Source organism: Anas acuta, chromosome 5 (assembly GCF_963932015.1).
Source record: "Anas acuta chromosome 5, bAnaAcu1.1, whole genome shotgun sequence".
Taxonomy (NCBI): Eukaryota; Metazoa; Chordata; class Aves; order Anseriformes; family Anatidae; genus Anas; species Anas acuta.
In genome coordinates, this window is record NC_088983.1 from 1048192 (window position 1) to 1062024 (window position 13833).

The 13833-nt window shown below is 48.7% G+C and overlaps 1 long non-coding RNA gene across 1 annotated transcript; it reads right to left on the reverse strand.

Moving 5' to 3' along the window:
- Positions 1-472: 472 nt before the first annotated feature.
- On the reverse strand, positions 473-8395 carry LOC137856629 (uncharacterized). The gene is made up of 3 exons (XR_011096657.1): positions 8256-8395; positions 6845-7037; positions 473-2217 (listed from the first exon to the last, which is right to left on the reverse strand). It is a non-coding gene; the product is annotated as an uncharacterized lncRNA (long non-coding RNA).
- Positions 8396-13833: the final 5438 nt, after the last annotated feature.

A 13833-nucleotide genomic window follows, 5' to 3' on the forward strand; every position in this document is an offset into this window, starting at 1 on the left:
GCTACCGAGCTGGCAGCGCTGGATGCAATTAGAGGGGAGAATGAAGCGGCACTGCTGCACCGGCTGCCTCCGCAAGCTCATTATTTCGTGGGATCCTGGTGTCAGGCCACCTGACATGTATGGATTTAGGTGCCATTATTAAATTATATTTAAATTGTCCTGGGCTCCTAACAACTGCTGTTTGTTTTGATGGCTGAGAAGATTCATGCTCCTGCGAGCTGACTGCTCCTGACAGCATCATTTGTAGGAATTAATCAGAGGAAAATACTGTAATAAAGTATATGGTTTCCACCTGATTTTTAAAAAAGGAAGTCAAAAATAAATAAAAATTGAGAGCATTGCTAACTATTATACCATTACTCATACGTGTGTCTACCTTCAGTATGTCAATACACATATGGAAGTATTCAAGAGGAAAAAAGAAATTGTTAACAAAAAATATATGTGGAACCATTAGTTTGATTTTTAGAAAAGTAAAAGGTTGCTCCAGCATGGCAGGTATGAACTACTTGAATCAAATGTGGGGTGAGCTGATATCCTAGTTGAAAGCCTACAGTCAAAAGTTCTGGATCATATAACAAGAATTTCTTCCAAAACCATGGAATTTTGGGGGCTGACATGCAGAGGCAAGTGCAAACTAATTAACTGCAGGACACATACGAGTCACCAGCGAGAGGCATCCTCAGAGATCAAACAGCTGGGTGTTAGGCAGGATGGGCCAGATTTTCTTCTAGCAGGAAAAAGCTCGAGCGCAATCAGTAATAGCGCAGAGCGTGTGTGCCATTTCCCGACTTCAGCAGCTTCTTCCAGGATTTGGCGTCCCGCTGCTGTCATCCGCTATTGAGAGGGAAACCTGAACAGAAGAGCTGTGGAGAAAAACTCCTGGTGGGGTCAAACCTGGAAAAACTCCTGGTGGGGTGAGCCCCGGCAGTTCCTGACCCAAAGAATGGGAACTGACATTTGGGATACATGGGGAGGGCTGCGTGGGGAGGAAACTTCAGGAGAGCAATGCAAACTATGAAGTCGCACATACAACGCGTCTCAGTGTCTAATTACAAAACCTGAATGAGGAACGTGGAAGAAGATTTAAGAGTAAGGGGATTTTTGTTTTTATTTTGTGTGTGTGTGTTTTTTCTTTTTTACTTATTGCAATGATACTTTGCCAAGGGCTTATACTTACCGAAACATCTTTCCATCAGAGGAAAGCAGAGAATTATGAATTTTAACATCACCGTTAGATGCACGCAACTTTTGTAGGGGAGATAAAGATGAAAGAACGCAGTGTGGGTATTTGCCCTTATCTTCACTGCTGCTCAGAGCCAGACCCTACATTTTTATCATGCAGACGTGGCTGAGCTGCAAAATTCAAAATACTTCAAAGAAATGAGGAAACTGCTGTGGTGTAGGGCTGTACCCGATAACGCACCTCGTGCTTTGTGCCCCATCCCTGCAGCAGGCTGCCTGGACCCCAGGGGCAAGGCACAACAACCATGAGCTACGGGTGCACTGGGCACCCCGAGCTTCATAATATCATCAGAATAAATCCCAAAAGCATGTTGGTGGCCTGCCAGCATTTTCATCACCCTTTCTCCAGGTTCATCTGGCTGCCACGGAAGATATTTTAATCTACCTATAAATTCCTGCATATGTCTATCAGTCTCACCTCCGTATCTTAGCGGGTAGCCAGGGCTCCTCAAAGCATGGCTACCCCTGTGTGTTCCCAAGTTCACCTTTTCTTTATAACTCCCCATTTCCTGACATAATGACTTTTTGTGCACTTCACAGCGAAATGGAGAGCAATACCGAGTGCTGAGCTGAAAGTGCAATCCTGAAGTTGTAGGGTGATCATTGTAGTTAACAATGTCAGCACGTGTAATTGTTCAATCTGACCGTAAAATAAAATCTTAATTGAAAAATAAGATGAGATGTGCAACGTGCCAGTCATTTCTTCACAGAAGTTTCCTGATGGAGGGAAGGCTTCGTGCTATCTCTGCCTTGCTATTCCTAAGGAACTGCCTTCAATAAGGCATTTGCAACATCAAGCATCATATGTTTAATTTTGTCAGACGACTCCGAGATCCGCTGGGAGCAAGGAGTTCAGCTGCTGATGCAGTGAAGGCACGTTGGGATTATCTCCTCATAAGCCTTTGCTGCAAGGCCTGAAAGACGCCGCTGTGAGCCTGTGCATTCCATGCTCCCTGGGCTGGTTTAGCCTTACTGTAAAAAAAAAAAGTAATTTTGTAATGCTCAGTTTTGGCCTTAAGAGATAGATGGAAACTTACATGAAACTTGGGAAGAAGCTTTTCTGTAGGGAGGGCAGGACCAGCCATTGCCCTGCGGAGATGCAGAAAGCCAGAGGCTGGAGGCTGAGCAGTGCCGCAGAGGGCGATGTGGAGCTGCTTGAAGCAGGGTGCAGGAAGGTGCCGCAGGGTGCGGGGTGCTGCCTGCAGGAGGCTGGGGACTTCCAGCAAGCCTCAGCCCTGCCTCTGTGTGGGGACAGCGGGGGCATCCAGCCTCCTGCCCAGCCTCACTGCCCCACGGCCAGTGGGCACCCACAGCACAGCCGGGTGACCCCAGCCACACACAGGGGAGGCCACGGCCAGGGAAAGCCTTCATGGGACAGGGAAGGGTCGTGCACACCCAGCACCATCCCGTGTACGGCACATGAGGGAGGTGCCTGTGCACTGCCAAGGCGGCTGCCAAGCAGAGTCCTCCCCAGCTTTGTCCTTCACACGTCTGCTCCATTCCTGTGCCTGAGTGCTTGCGTTTCATTGCTGTAAACCCCCACACCCTAGTAAAACCAGCTATGACTGCCCAGGCACTTTCCCCCCACCCTTCCATCAAAGTCACCTCCCTACACCCCCTTCTCCACTTAAATATTGCTCTCTTTTACAGTGCACTATTAATAGTCCCATACTTATTTATCTGTAGGCATCACAGCTACCAAACCAGAGCCACAGATCCAGTGCTGCACCCGAAACACCAATCAGCTTAATCGAGTTTTTCTGCATTGAAGGAATTTGGACAAAATGACCCTAATGTGGGCCCATATGCATCAGCTTTTATCTAGTAAACTACCTCCTCTTCTTTGTTTCTTAAAATCGAGTATCATGGTCTCATTTTGGTATTTACCTTCTTATAAAGCAAACTCACGGGACATCACATGTATTGTTTTTCCTCATTGTCATGCAGGACGCAACATTAACAGTCTATTAGCTAGCAAGAAACCAGTTTGAAGGAACTCCTCTTTACAAGACTTTCTTGCTTCAGTGAAGTCTTTTGACAGAGCTTCTCTGCCAAAAACAAGTCTTTGCAGGGCTCTGAAAAATGCCCGATTTCATATATGTTAAAATGTGCCACTGGGAGATAACGGGGCTGTTTCATGGGAGACAATCGCTGAACACAACAACACAATTTTTCTGTTATGATTGGACTGTGTCACACAGCTAAAGCAAAAATAAGATCAAAAAGCTCTGCATCTGACAAAAGTTAGACTTGTTTTAAATATAGGCACAGGCAGCAGGGGGGATATATATGTGGTCCAGAATTACACAGTGCATCCAAGAGCGCGGTGGTTTTGCACGATCAGAGCTGTTGACAGAGATTAACAACCCTACTGAGACCCATCAGGCAAGCAAGAGGCTTTGTGTGAGAGCTGCCCACGAACTGAAACCTGGAGGGACTGAAGCAACCGCATATCAGCTCCTCCGTTCAGATGCAACCGGTTGCTCTTTTGATGGCTTTTGATGTGTGGAAAGAAGTACTACAGCAGTAATGTAAATGCTTTTTTGTGGCTCGGTTTGCAGAGGCAGGTTCCCTTTGAAGACACGCAATGAGCAGCAGGGTGAGAGGCAGGCGCCCACCCCGTGCAGCCCCCAGCTCCCGTGGCCACCCTGTGCCCGGCACCACGGCCACGGTGCCCTCCTCAGCCAGGCAAGGATGCCGTGTCTGCAGCAGCTTGGTCCGGGCTGTTCCCATTTAACAGCTTCAGGTCACGAGTTTCACCTCCGGGAGGTAAAATGACAAGGGGAAATCAAAGGTCTGAATATATAAGAACGGGTCGGGAAGCCTCATAGACACTTCAGAGAGAACAGGTCCCCCCAGATAGCTCACAGGCTCCAGGGAGAAACCCAGAATTGCCAGGCCCCTTCAAGAGGGGATGCCTAAAGCTTTTTTTCTCTTGCTCCCTCTGTCCTTCCTGCTCTTTACTTTTACCTCTGCGGTGGGTGCCCACCCACTTTTCATCCCTCAGATCTCCACTTTTGCTTTCACTGAAGAAAAGAAATCTCTTAAGCATTCTCCTTATCACACCAAAACACGCTTGGGAAGCCCAGCAGGAAGCCGAGCACAGGCACTTGCAGACAAGCGAGCGCACCCAGCACATGCACGAGGTGCAGCACCACCCGTGTGCCTACTGGGGCTGCAGTGCTGTGCCTCCTGCCAGCGCTGGGAGCAGTGCTGGTCCTTCCCCCCACCTTCACCCATCTGCACGGCATTAAAACAAAATAAAACTTGCATGCATGCTGACTTTCCTATCCTCCCTTTACAAGAATGTCATAAAGAACACAGGAAAAAAAGTGCAGGAAACTAGCAGGAGACTGACAGCAAGACGAGACACGGTCTGCCCCTGCAGGGCTGCTACCAGGAGTTCCCTGCAAGAGCTGTGCGAGCCCCCTCTCCCCATGGATGTGTTCTCTGCACACCTGTAACCTCTGACACCTGTGTGGTTAAAGAATACCAACCTCCAGGATGAAGGCAAAACCCAATGTCATCTTTCTCACCGGGCTGGGGGGTGCGGGTGCCTCCGCAGCAGCACCGCTGGCAGCCCCCTCCTCCGCGAGGCAAAGTGCCCCTGGGGCTGGGGCTGGCCTTCCCATGTGGGATTCCTCCCACACTAAAATGCTGTGCAAGTGGCACTGGCATTCATCAGACACCTTTGGTCAAGGTACCATCAGCCTCTTTGCAAATCACAGGTTATAACTCGATGAAATCCTTAGGCAATGCCAGCCCCTGTGGAGCACGTGGCACACAGCAAACACTGGAATTACACCAAAACCTGATTCATTACACTGGCACTGGCATGCATCACATGGGAAACGTTAAATGCTCTGGCACAAAGCCATCCTTGGGGGTGCTGAGGACAGGAGGAGCCATAGCAAAATAACAAAAAAAAAAATCACAAAAACTTCTAAGCCTCTGTGCCCATTTTCCAGGTCCATCCGACTGAACTGCTGCATCCTCTGTGGCACTGATAAAGACACCTAGAGATGGAGAGTGGTCGGGGCAAGGTGCTCTTCATTCTGCCTTCATCAGCCGAAGGAATTATTTGGCTTCCCCACGACATCCTGAGAAGAGAGCCGCAAGCTTGGGTATTCCTGAGAGAGAGGACCTCCAAGTTCTACGCCATATGTATTTTTCCTTTAAAATGTCTCTAAAGGTTATGCTAACGATGTTTACTCCCCAGTAATAAATTGTAACACCTCTCCTCTCCCTGGATAGTGCTGGCCACTGGATAGGCACCCGCTTGTTTTCCAGTCAGGGAGGTGCACTCCACCACACCAGCTCCTCCCTGCGCTGCTTTAAACACCAACATTTGCAGTTACTTTACCGAGAGATACAAATATAGTTTTCTAATGACTGTTTTCTAAAGCCTGGCAAGAGAATCAGTGTAATGCTTTTTTGGTAGCTGGCTTTGTTGCCTTTAATACCCCCAAGCACCCCCACCCCACTGCCCCTGCATCCCCATACGAGGAGGCTCGCTGCTCACACAAGTCAAAGGAAGGAAGCTCACGTGCAGTCTGGTAGTTTAGCTACTAGTTGACCAAAGAGGCAGGTTTTTAGCTCACTCTGCACCAGATGGCCCCCCAGCATCTGTCCCATGTTGGTTTTGGGGTGCTTCCTTAACGCCATCTCTGAGGACACCCCGGGCTGGCAGGCAGCCTCAGCAGAGGCAGGCACAGGAGTGGAAGCAAAGGGCCCTGTGGAAAGGCTAACTTATTAGTGAAGTAATTACTTTTTTTTTTTTTTCTCCTTAATATAGATAAGACTGCAAGCAGGAATAATTAAAGCAAACCTTGTAACCCTTTGGATTCAGAAGCCTGGATCATTAATGCAGAGCGCTAATTAAAGCACGCAGGCCTGGAATGGGAAGAGGAGGCTCAGAGCTCAGGGAGCCAGGTCCTTAAACAGAGCGGCATTTCTGGTGTTTCAGGGCAGCAGCACCCAGAAACTAGTTCTGCTGGCACCAAGGACAAGCACTGACAAAATGGCACGAGCATTTAGGCACAAAACCAGGAGAACAAAACCCTTAGGAGCAAACACAGCAAGGGGTGTGCAGAACACCACGCTGGGAATGGTTCTGGCAACAAGAGGACGATTGGGAAGGAGATGGGGAAAGGAGGCAGAAAAGCTCCTGGCAGGTAGCACTGAAAGGCCAAACTGAAAAATATTTCTTTGCTATTGTTTGGCTTCGCTCTCCAGCAAAAGGACAATTGTAATCAGGCATGTAACGTGATTAGCACCATTGACACAACAGCAATAACTCAGTATCAACAGAAAAGAGCAGGGTACAGACGTCAAATGTTCTCAGATGAGCTGGAGTGACAACATTTTCCTCAAGTTCTTATGGAACCGACTGGCTAATTTCAGAACGCTCTCCTGCTACCTCCGAGAAATTCCGGAGGAAGAATTAGGCTGAAAACCTTAAGAAGGGCAAACCACTACTCATCTCCCACACCCTATGCAGTGCTCCTCGGGTAGTTTCAGCTCCCAGGAACAAGCAATCAGACCACATATTGGCAAATCCCCAGAAGGTACCATGGAGATGAGCAGTGTACTGACATACTTCTGACAAACTGCGTGAGAGCTGGATATGTTGCCATCATCCAGAAAAGCAGATCTGGTAGCTCAGCATCAGAAATGGAAAGATGTGTCTGGTGGGATCCCGCGTGAGCCCCCTCAGCCTGCTGCTAGTCAACATTTCCAGCAAAGGGCTGCCTGCTGCAGAGTATTCTCACCCCTCCTCCCAGTGATACCAACTGGAAAGGGATGTAGACGTGTTGGAAAACATGATTAGACTTCAGGGTGATTCTACCACATTAGAGAAATTAAATGGAAATCAGGATGAAATCCAGTAAGCGTTAATCCTGCCCAGGAGTAGTAGCTACATGTACATACAGATGTATGGAGAAAGCTCTGGGGGTTGCCTGAAATTAAGTCACCAGTGTTGTTCCAGTACATGCAAGGCCAACATCAATGGGACGCACAACCAGCGATGAGGCCTGCAATATACTTTTTTTTTTTTCTTTTGGCACCATGTTTCACAAGAAACTGGTGTTTTTTAAGAGGGAGAGAGAACAAAAATGAACGCAGTGACAGTCACTAAATAGATACTAATCTGTAGAAAGAAACCCAAAACACGGGTTGCTCAGAGAGAGTTTGGAGTCTCCATCACAGGAGGTGTCCAAACCCCACTGGACACGGTCCTGGTCTGCTGGAGGTGGCCCTGCTGGAGCACGGGTTGGGCCAGGTGAGCTCAGAGCTGCCTCCAGCCTCGCTGGATGCTGTTCTCTGGGTTCAGTTAGAACAAGAACCAACAGACGGTGCTGTAGCAGGATAGGTTTAGGTCAAATATTAGGAAAAATAGCTTAAGAAGCAGAAGACCAAAGCACTGAAATAGATTTATTTACAGATTTATGGAGAAAATAAAATTAAAAAAGGCAAGAAAAGCACCAATCAGAAACCTGAGGTACAGTTCATAAGACCTTTTGCAGGGTAGCTGGACCAGATGATCTCCAAGAATTCAGCCTTTTTTTGGATTAGATTTTAGAGCTCCTCGCAAGCAAGAGCTAATATTATTACTCAAATAAGCAAAGGGTGAGAAATGAGCAGGGAAGATGGGCACAGAAAATAAACGATCAAATAACCAATCTGAAATTTCCTGCCATTTAATGCCGCATTCCTCGCTAATTCTCTCTAGGAAAGAGATGTTCGGCAATATAGCAACAAAAGAAGAAAAATGCGTTTACAGCCTGAAAATGAAATTCATGGCAAGGAAGAGGAAATAGAAGGCACATATGTTCCCTAACTATCTACTCAGCTCTCCAAAATCCGTTAGCAATGAAACAGCACGTGTGAAAAAGCCCTCCGCTAAAGAAAATTTTCCAAATAACTCTGGTTTGGCAATATCGTGTACTTTGCGTTAACAGCAATTAGCTCAATAGAAAAACACAGCAAGTCTTTACTGGAAAGAGTACCTGTTTCATTAAAACACTCGGGCTGAGCTTTCTTGCCGAGGTACAGGTGCAGTGCTGTACATTTCCTCATTGTTCACAGGTTTGTGCTCGGCTCTTGGCTGCAGTGGGTGCTGCAGATCCACGTGTGGGTGGTACTCAGCTTCCCCCCACCCCTCCCCCCAAACAATTAACACCTCTGAAATTAAATCAATGCCAGGTGGTAAACCCTATTACTGCATGCCAGATAAGGAAGGCAGATTTCACTGTCAGTTCTGTTACTGTATTGGCAACTGTTTTCAGGCTATGAATTCAGCTTCATTTGTCTGACATACAAAATCCCGACCAACCTGCAGCCATCAATATGATACCAGGAATTTGGAACAACCCCTTACATGTTGCAATGGAAATGCACACAACAAATCAGACCATAAAAACACTTAAATCCAACCTAAATTATCTTTTTTTTTTCTTTTTTTTTCTTTCTTTTTTTTTTTCTGTTTTTTTCCCCTGTTGGAATAAGATCTGTCAAAATGTGTTTACCTATCTATGTGAGAGGAAGATTGAGAATAAGATGTCTGTAAAATATATATATATAAATATATATATAGATAGATAGATAGATAGATATTTTTTTTTTTTTGTAATGGCAAGGAATTACCAGACCAAGAACTGCACTATTGACATCCTACAAGACTAAAAGTAGACCTAGTTGAAAAGTGCCTGCTGAATACGTATCTGAGAAATACGTGTGTGTGTGTGTGTGTGTGTGTGTTTTCCCCAAATTCAGGATTTTCTTTCTAGGTTGATAGATTTGGCCACGGTGTTACTTGCTCCCTAGGACAAAGCTCTGTAAGTTGCCAGGCCCAGCAGGAAGGTTTCATTTTGGGCTGCTTCTGCCTAGGGGAGCGTGTGCTAGGCACTGCAGGTGTCCCTTCCCTACCAGCCCATGAGCCCACCTTGGTGGCAGCTCACACACGGGACCAGGCAGGAGGGCACCGGGGCTCTGCTCCCCTGCTGGGGCTGCAGGACGTGCCACCACTGGCCACATCCCAGGGCTAACCCCAGGCTTGTGGATATTTGGTTGCTCTGCCAGAACCTTCCAACCTGAGGAACATTTCATGGGTTTTAATGTTTTGAGCCTGACCTGAGCCGGGACTTCCCCCAGCCTTCATCTCCTCGGCTGGGACCTGGCTGCAGGAGCCAACTCAGGCTGCATGCCAGGCTATCCGCTCACGGCAGCAAGGGCAAACAGCAAGGCTCAGACATCTCTGCTGGGAATTACAGCTGACAATACATAACTGAGCTTTAAATTACCGGCTCCTATCCAGGGCAGCTGTTCTCTAGCGTTTCTTAGATTTATAGAGTTTGAACCTGGACAGGACCATTAAATCCCTCTCATCTGCCCCTGCCTGTCAGAAGACATTGCATTTTGTGCGTTTATCCTGCAGTCCCAGTCCAGGAGCATGCACCAGGCAAACCGCTGCCTCTATGCTAGGTTTAGGCAGCACAATGGCTCACCAGCAGCAGCCTGGCACTGCCTGCAGGAGCTGGCAGGAGGCAGAGGACTGCAGGAAGCTGCTGCTTGGCTCACACCCCTTAGACAGTGCCTGTCCTTGTGCCCAGGATATGCACTGGTGTTAATGCAGCAGCTTTGTGGTGGCCGTAACACAGGAGCCCAGCAGCAACCCACCACGCCAGGGAGACACCAGCAAACGGAGTGAGGTGAGGGTCACGCCGAGCCTGAGTTTCTCTGACAGCTCCTCACAGGGGATCTTGCTCAGGATCCGATCTCCCCACCTTTCGTGAGCACCAATTTGTCATTTTAAGGGGAGCCGTGACTGCAGAAAGCAGCAACTGAAGCTGCTGTGCTTGTTCCAGTGTCTGCCTGCTGGCTTCTGCACAAGGGATAAAAGGGTGACTTAGTTACAGGAGCAAGGGCTGCAGAAATAAACTGTCCCTAGACTGTCATCCTAACCCGAACAGATGTACCCTATACATTAACTATAAGATAATATATGGGCAGAGAGGAGTTTCACAACCATGATTCAATCGGAAGAGTGTTGTAACTTAATAAAGTGGGAGAATGATGGCCTTTCCCATAATATATTCCATTATTGCTGTCTGATTTAGAACACGTGAATACCTGCTTAGTGGCTTCATGGAACTTAAATGATACCACCAAACGAAAAGAGAGCACACCTTGCTGGCACAGCCTCGTGGAGTAGGAGGCATTGTTGGGTGCAGTCCTCCAGGATGCTCACTGGTAGAGCTCCAGGTAGCACCTCAGTCTGCTTGCTCACAGCTGGAGCAAAGTGCTCGTGTGTTGATTCCCTTGGCCCTTCTGTTACATCCTTGGGTCTTATGTTTCATGTCTTCTGTCCCCACTCCCCACCCTACTGTGCATGGTGGCCTTGTCCACCTCTCCTGCAGTCCCCAGCAGCAGGACACCTAACAGCCCCCGGCACTGCCCTTCTTCAGGACCTTCAGGCTGACTGACTTCAGTATTTGCATGCAACTTCTCTGCTACAATTCCATTTTGCAACATCAGCTTTTTCAACCTTTTTTATTATTATTATGATTTTCTGGGCCCTCCATATTTTCTCTGACTGTATCTTATTCCTATTTATTTTTCCATTTGTTTCCTTTCTTGTGGCTTCCCTTATTCTGCATGACATTATAGAGCTATTGTGGAACTGCTGATCTGAGACGCATGTGAATATCGTTTAAAAACCATAAATCTCCACCTCGCTCTATGTCAGTATGTCATAATAATATACAAAGAGCTTGCGTGGCAGAATTCAAAGATTCCTGTCACAACCCTGTCACAAATCTTGGAAAATAATTCCTAATTCTTTCATCTGATAACTTCTGAGGAGTTTCACACCCGAAGGGAAGCTGGTCGCCAGGCTCACCACTCATAATGGTCTGGACCCACTAGAGAAAGCCAGGAGGTTTAGATAAACATTTTTTTTTTCCATTTGAAACTGAAAATTCATTGAACCCAAAAGTATTAGAGAATATAAATCCATTTCAGTAAAGATTTTTTTAATGGAAAAAGAAGCTCTAAAGTTTGAAATTACCATTTTGCCCCTATAAAACCAGAATTTTCATTTTTATTATGTTTGGAAAGCAAACATAAGGGCAGAGTCACAGTGACCTGCTTCAGATGCCAGTGTGAGAGCTGATATTCACACTGCAAACTCTCCACGGCAAGTCTTTCAGACCTGCGTCCTATCCAGATGTAGAATTTTCTATGACAGCAATTTTTTGTTCATAATACTGTGATGCACCCCACAGAGTCAGTGGAAAATGGGGGTTCTGTCAGCAGAAAATGTTCATACTTTGCATCTACTTTCATGCAAGCCCAAGAGAGTAAGGAATAAGAAAGCAGACTCTCTACAATGCCAAATATTCAAGGAATTGTTACGCGGAAATGTCAAAATATTTGGGGAGCCTGTGCCAACTGCAAGAGCGCAGGCAGGGTGAGATTCACGGGTATCTTGAGGCGCTCCCTCACACTGGCTCTGCTCCTGTTGGGCACTCCTGTGTGGGTTTAACAAAAAGTATTGCTTCCTTCTCTGGGAGGGTTTCTGCTGCCTCTCCTTGTGCTGGTTTGTGACCTAAACCTGCCCACGGCCACCTCTGCCAAGCCCCGGAGCTGGCAGAGGGTGAATAGCACAATTCTGTGGTGGCAGGCGGGGGCAGGAGGGGGGACTGGGGAGCAGCAGGTCGTGGCTTCTGCTGGGCTCATTTTGCCTTTTGTGTGCTTGTTTCCTTTTGTAGGAAAAAAGTAGGGCTGCGTTTCCAAACTGCCTTCTGCCCAACTTGGTGAGCTTTTCTTCTCATAACAGACAAACAAAACAGCAGGCAAACAATGCCATTTGAATTTCTTTTACATGTAAAACCCTTTCATTTAAAGAGAAACTGAAAAAGAAATCACGCTTCAGATTTTTTGGAACTTAATTGCTCTCCTCCCCAGCTCCCCCTCTTCCAAAACCGCCTCAGCAGATAGCGGCGGCTCCTGGCAGGGGATGAAGGAAACCCACGGCTCTGCCCCTGTACTTCAGAGCAGCTTCGAGCAGCAGAAGTCCTGTGGTGACAGCATCGCTTTAGCACTGGAGACAAGGCAGGCAAAGGGGGAGAGAAGAAAAAACAACCGAAAAGCTGCTTCCCTGCACCGAAGAGGGAATATTTTGTACAGGCTGCCATTTGTGTGAACGTGCTGAAGGGCACTGGCTCTGCCTCCAGGTGCTCATTCACCAGCCCCACTGGCACCATATCACCCAGTAGGGCCCAACCCCGCGTCCCCCCGGGGCCTGCAGGGACCACCATGGCCCCACAGCCCCTACAGGGACCACCACAGCCCCCTCGGCCCCTACAGGGACCACCACAGCCCCCTCGGGGCCTGCAGGGAGCACCGTGGCCTCCCACCCCCGAGCCAGGAGCCATGCCAGGCAGAGGCTGAGGGAAAGCTGGGGGCCAGGCCCGACACCATTGAGGAGCGCAGGCAGCCACGGGCTGCAGGGCTCGGGCGCTGCACAGCAGCCATGGCAACGGGCTCAGTAATGGCAAAGCTGGAGAGAAGCCGGGATTTTCACTAGGAGGCCGCATCTGGGGCCGGCCGCCTCCCATCCGGCCTGCATGGGCAGTGCTGGGGGCAGAGGGGGCAGCAGGGGGGGCACCAGGCTGCCATGCCCCAGGGAGGTGTTATACACAGGTTGGCAATAAAGCGCATTTGGATGAAAGCAGAAATGTCTGACGTTCCTGGGATAAACTACCGATACAACCCAGCCTGTTCGATTACAACGTGCACAGCCAAAGCAGCTATTCGAGTCCTATTTCACATCGGCTGAAAAATTTCTGCCTTTTTTGACACTTTCTGCTGTCGGGGCTGGGAAGCTGCAGGCCCCCGAGGGATGTAACGGTGACCTTGGGGGCAGGTGGGCACCTCCTGTGCCACAAGTGCCAACATGTCTGTCTCAGCGGTGCCAGCTCTGCCGGGAGGCCCCTGCGTGATTCACACGCCTTTAACCCACCAGCCCTTTCCCAGGGGCAGAGCATAGGAAGCACCGCAGAGAAACCACAACTGCCACCAGAGCAGGCACTTTGGGCAAAGCAGCGCCTGCTCCGAGGACTGGTCCCACACCCCAGGGCTTTTACGGATGCTGCCAGACCTGCTGGTGGGACACTGTAATTAACAGAGCAGGGGGAGACCATGGATGTCCTGCACAGACTAGGCTGAAGCAGACAGCAGGCTGCATCAGGCCCAAGCCCTCCCCGAGACACGTCCTTGCTGCCCGTGAAGCTTCCACATGCCCTCAGCCAGCTGCCAGGGCTGCCCCTGAGCTCACCGGGTACCCACGAGGTGCCCAACGTCCTGGGACCACCTCCTGGTACACATATCCCAGACCCAGCCATGCACCAGCACCTTGCTGCTTTCCCATCTGCAGGCTGCAGAACAGACAGCTCTGCCATCCAAACTAGTCTCTGTTTTCTTAATTTACACAGTTATTTTTCCCCACTAGCAGACCTGGGAAAAGAAAATCCGCTTCCAACAACCTCCACTGGATAACAGCCTTTCCTATTTTCTCTCCCCTCT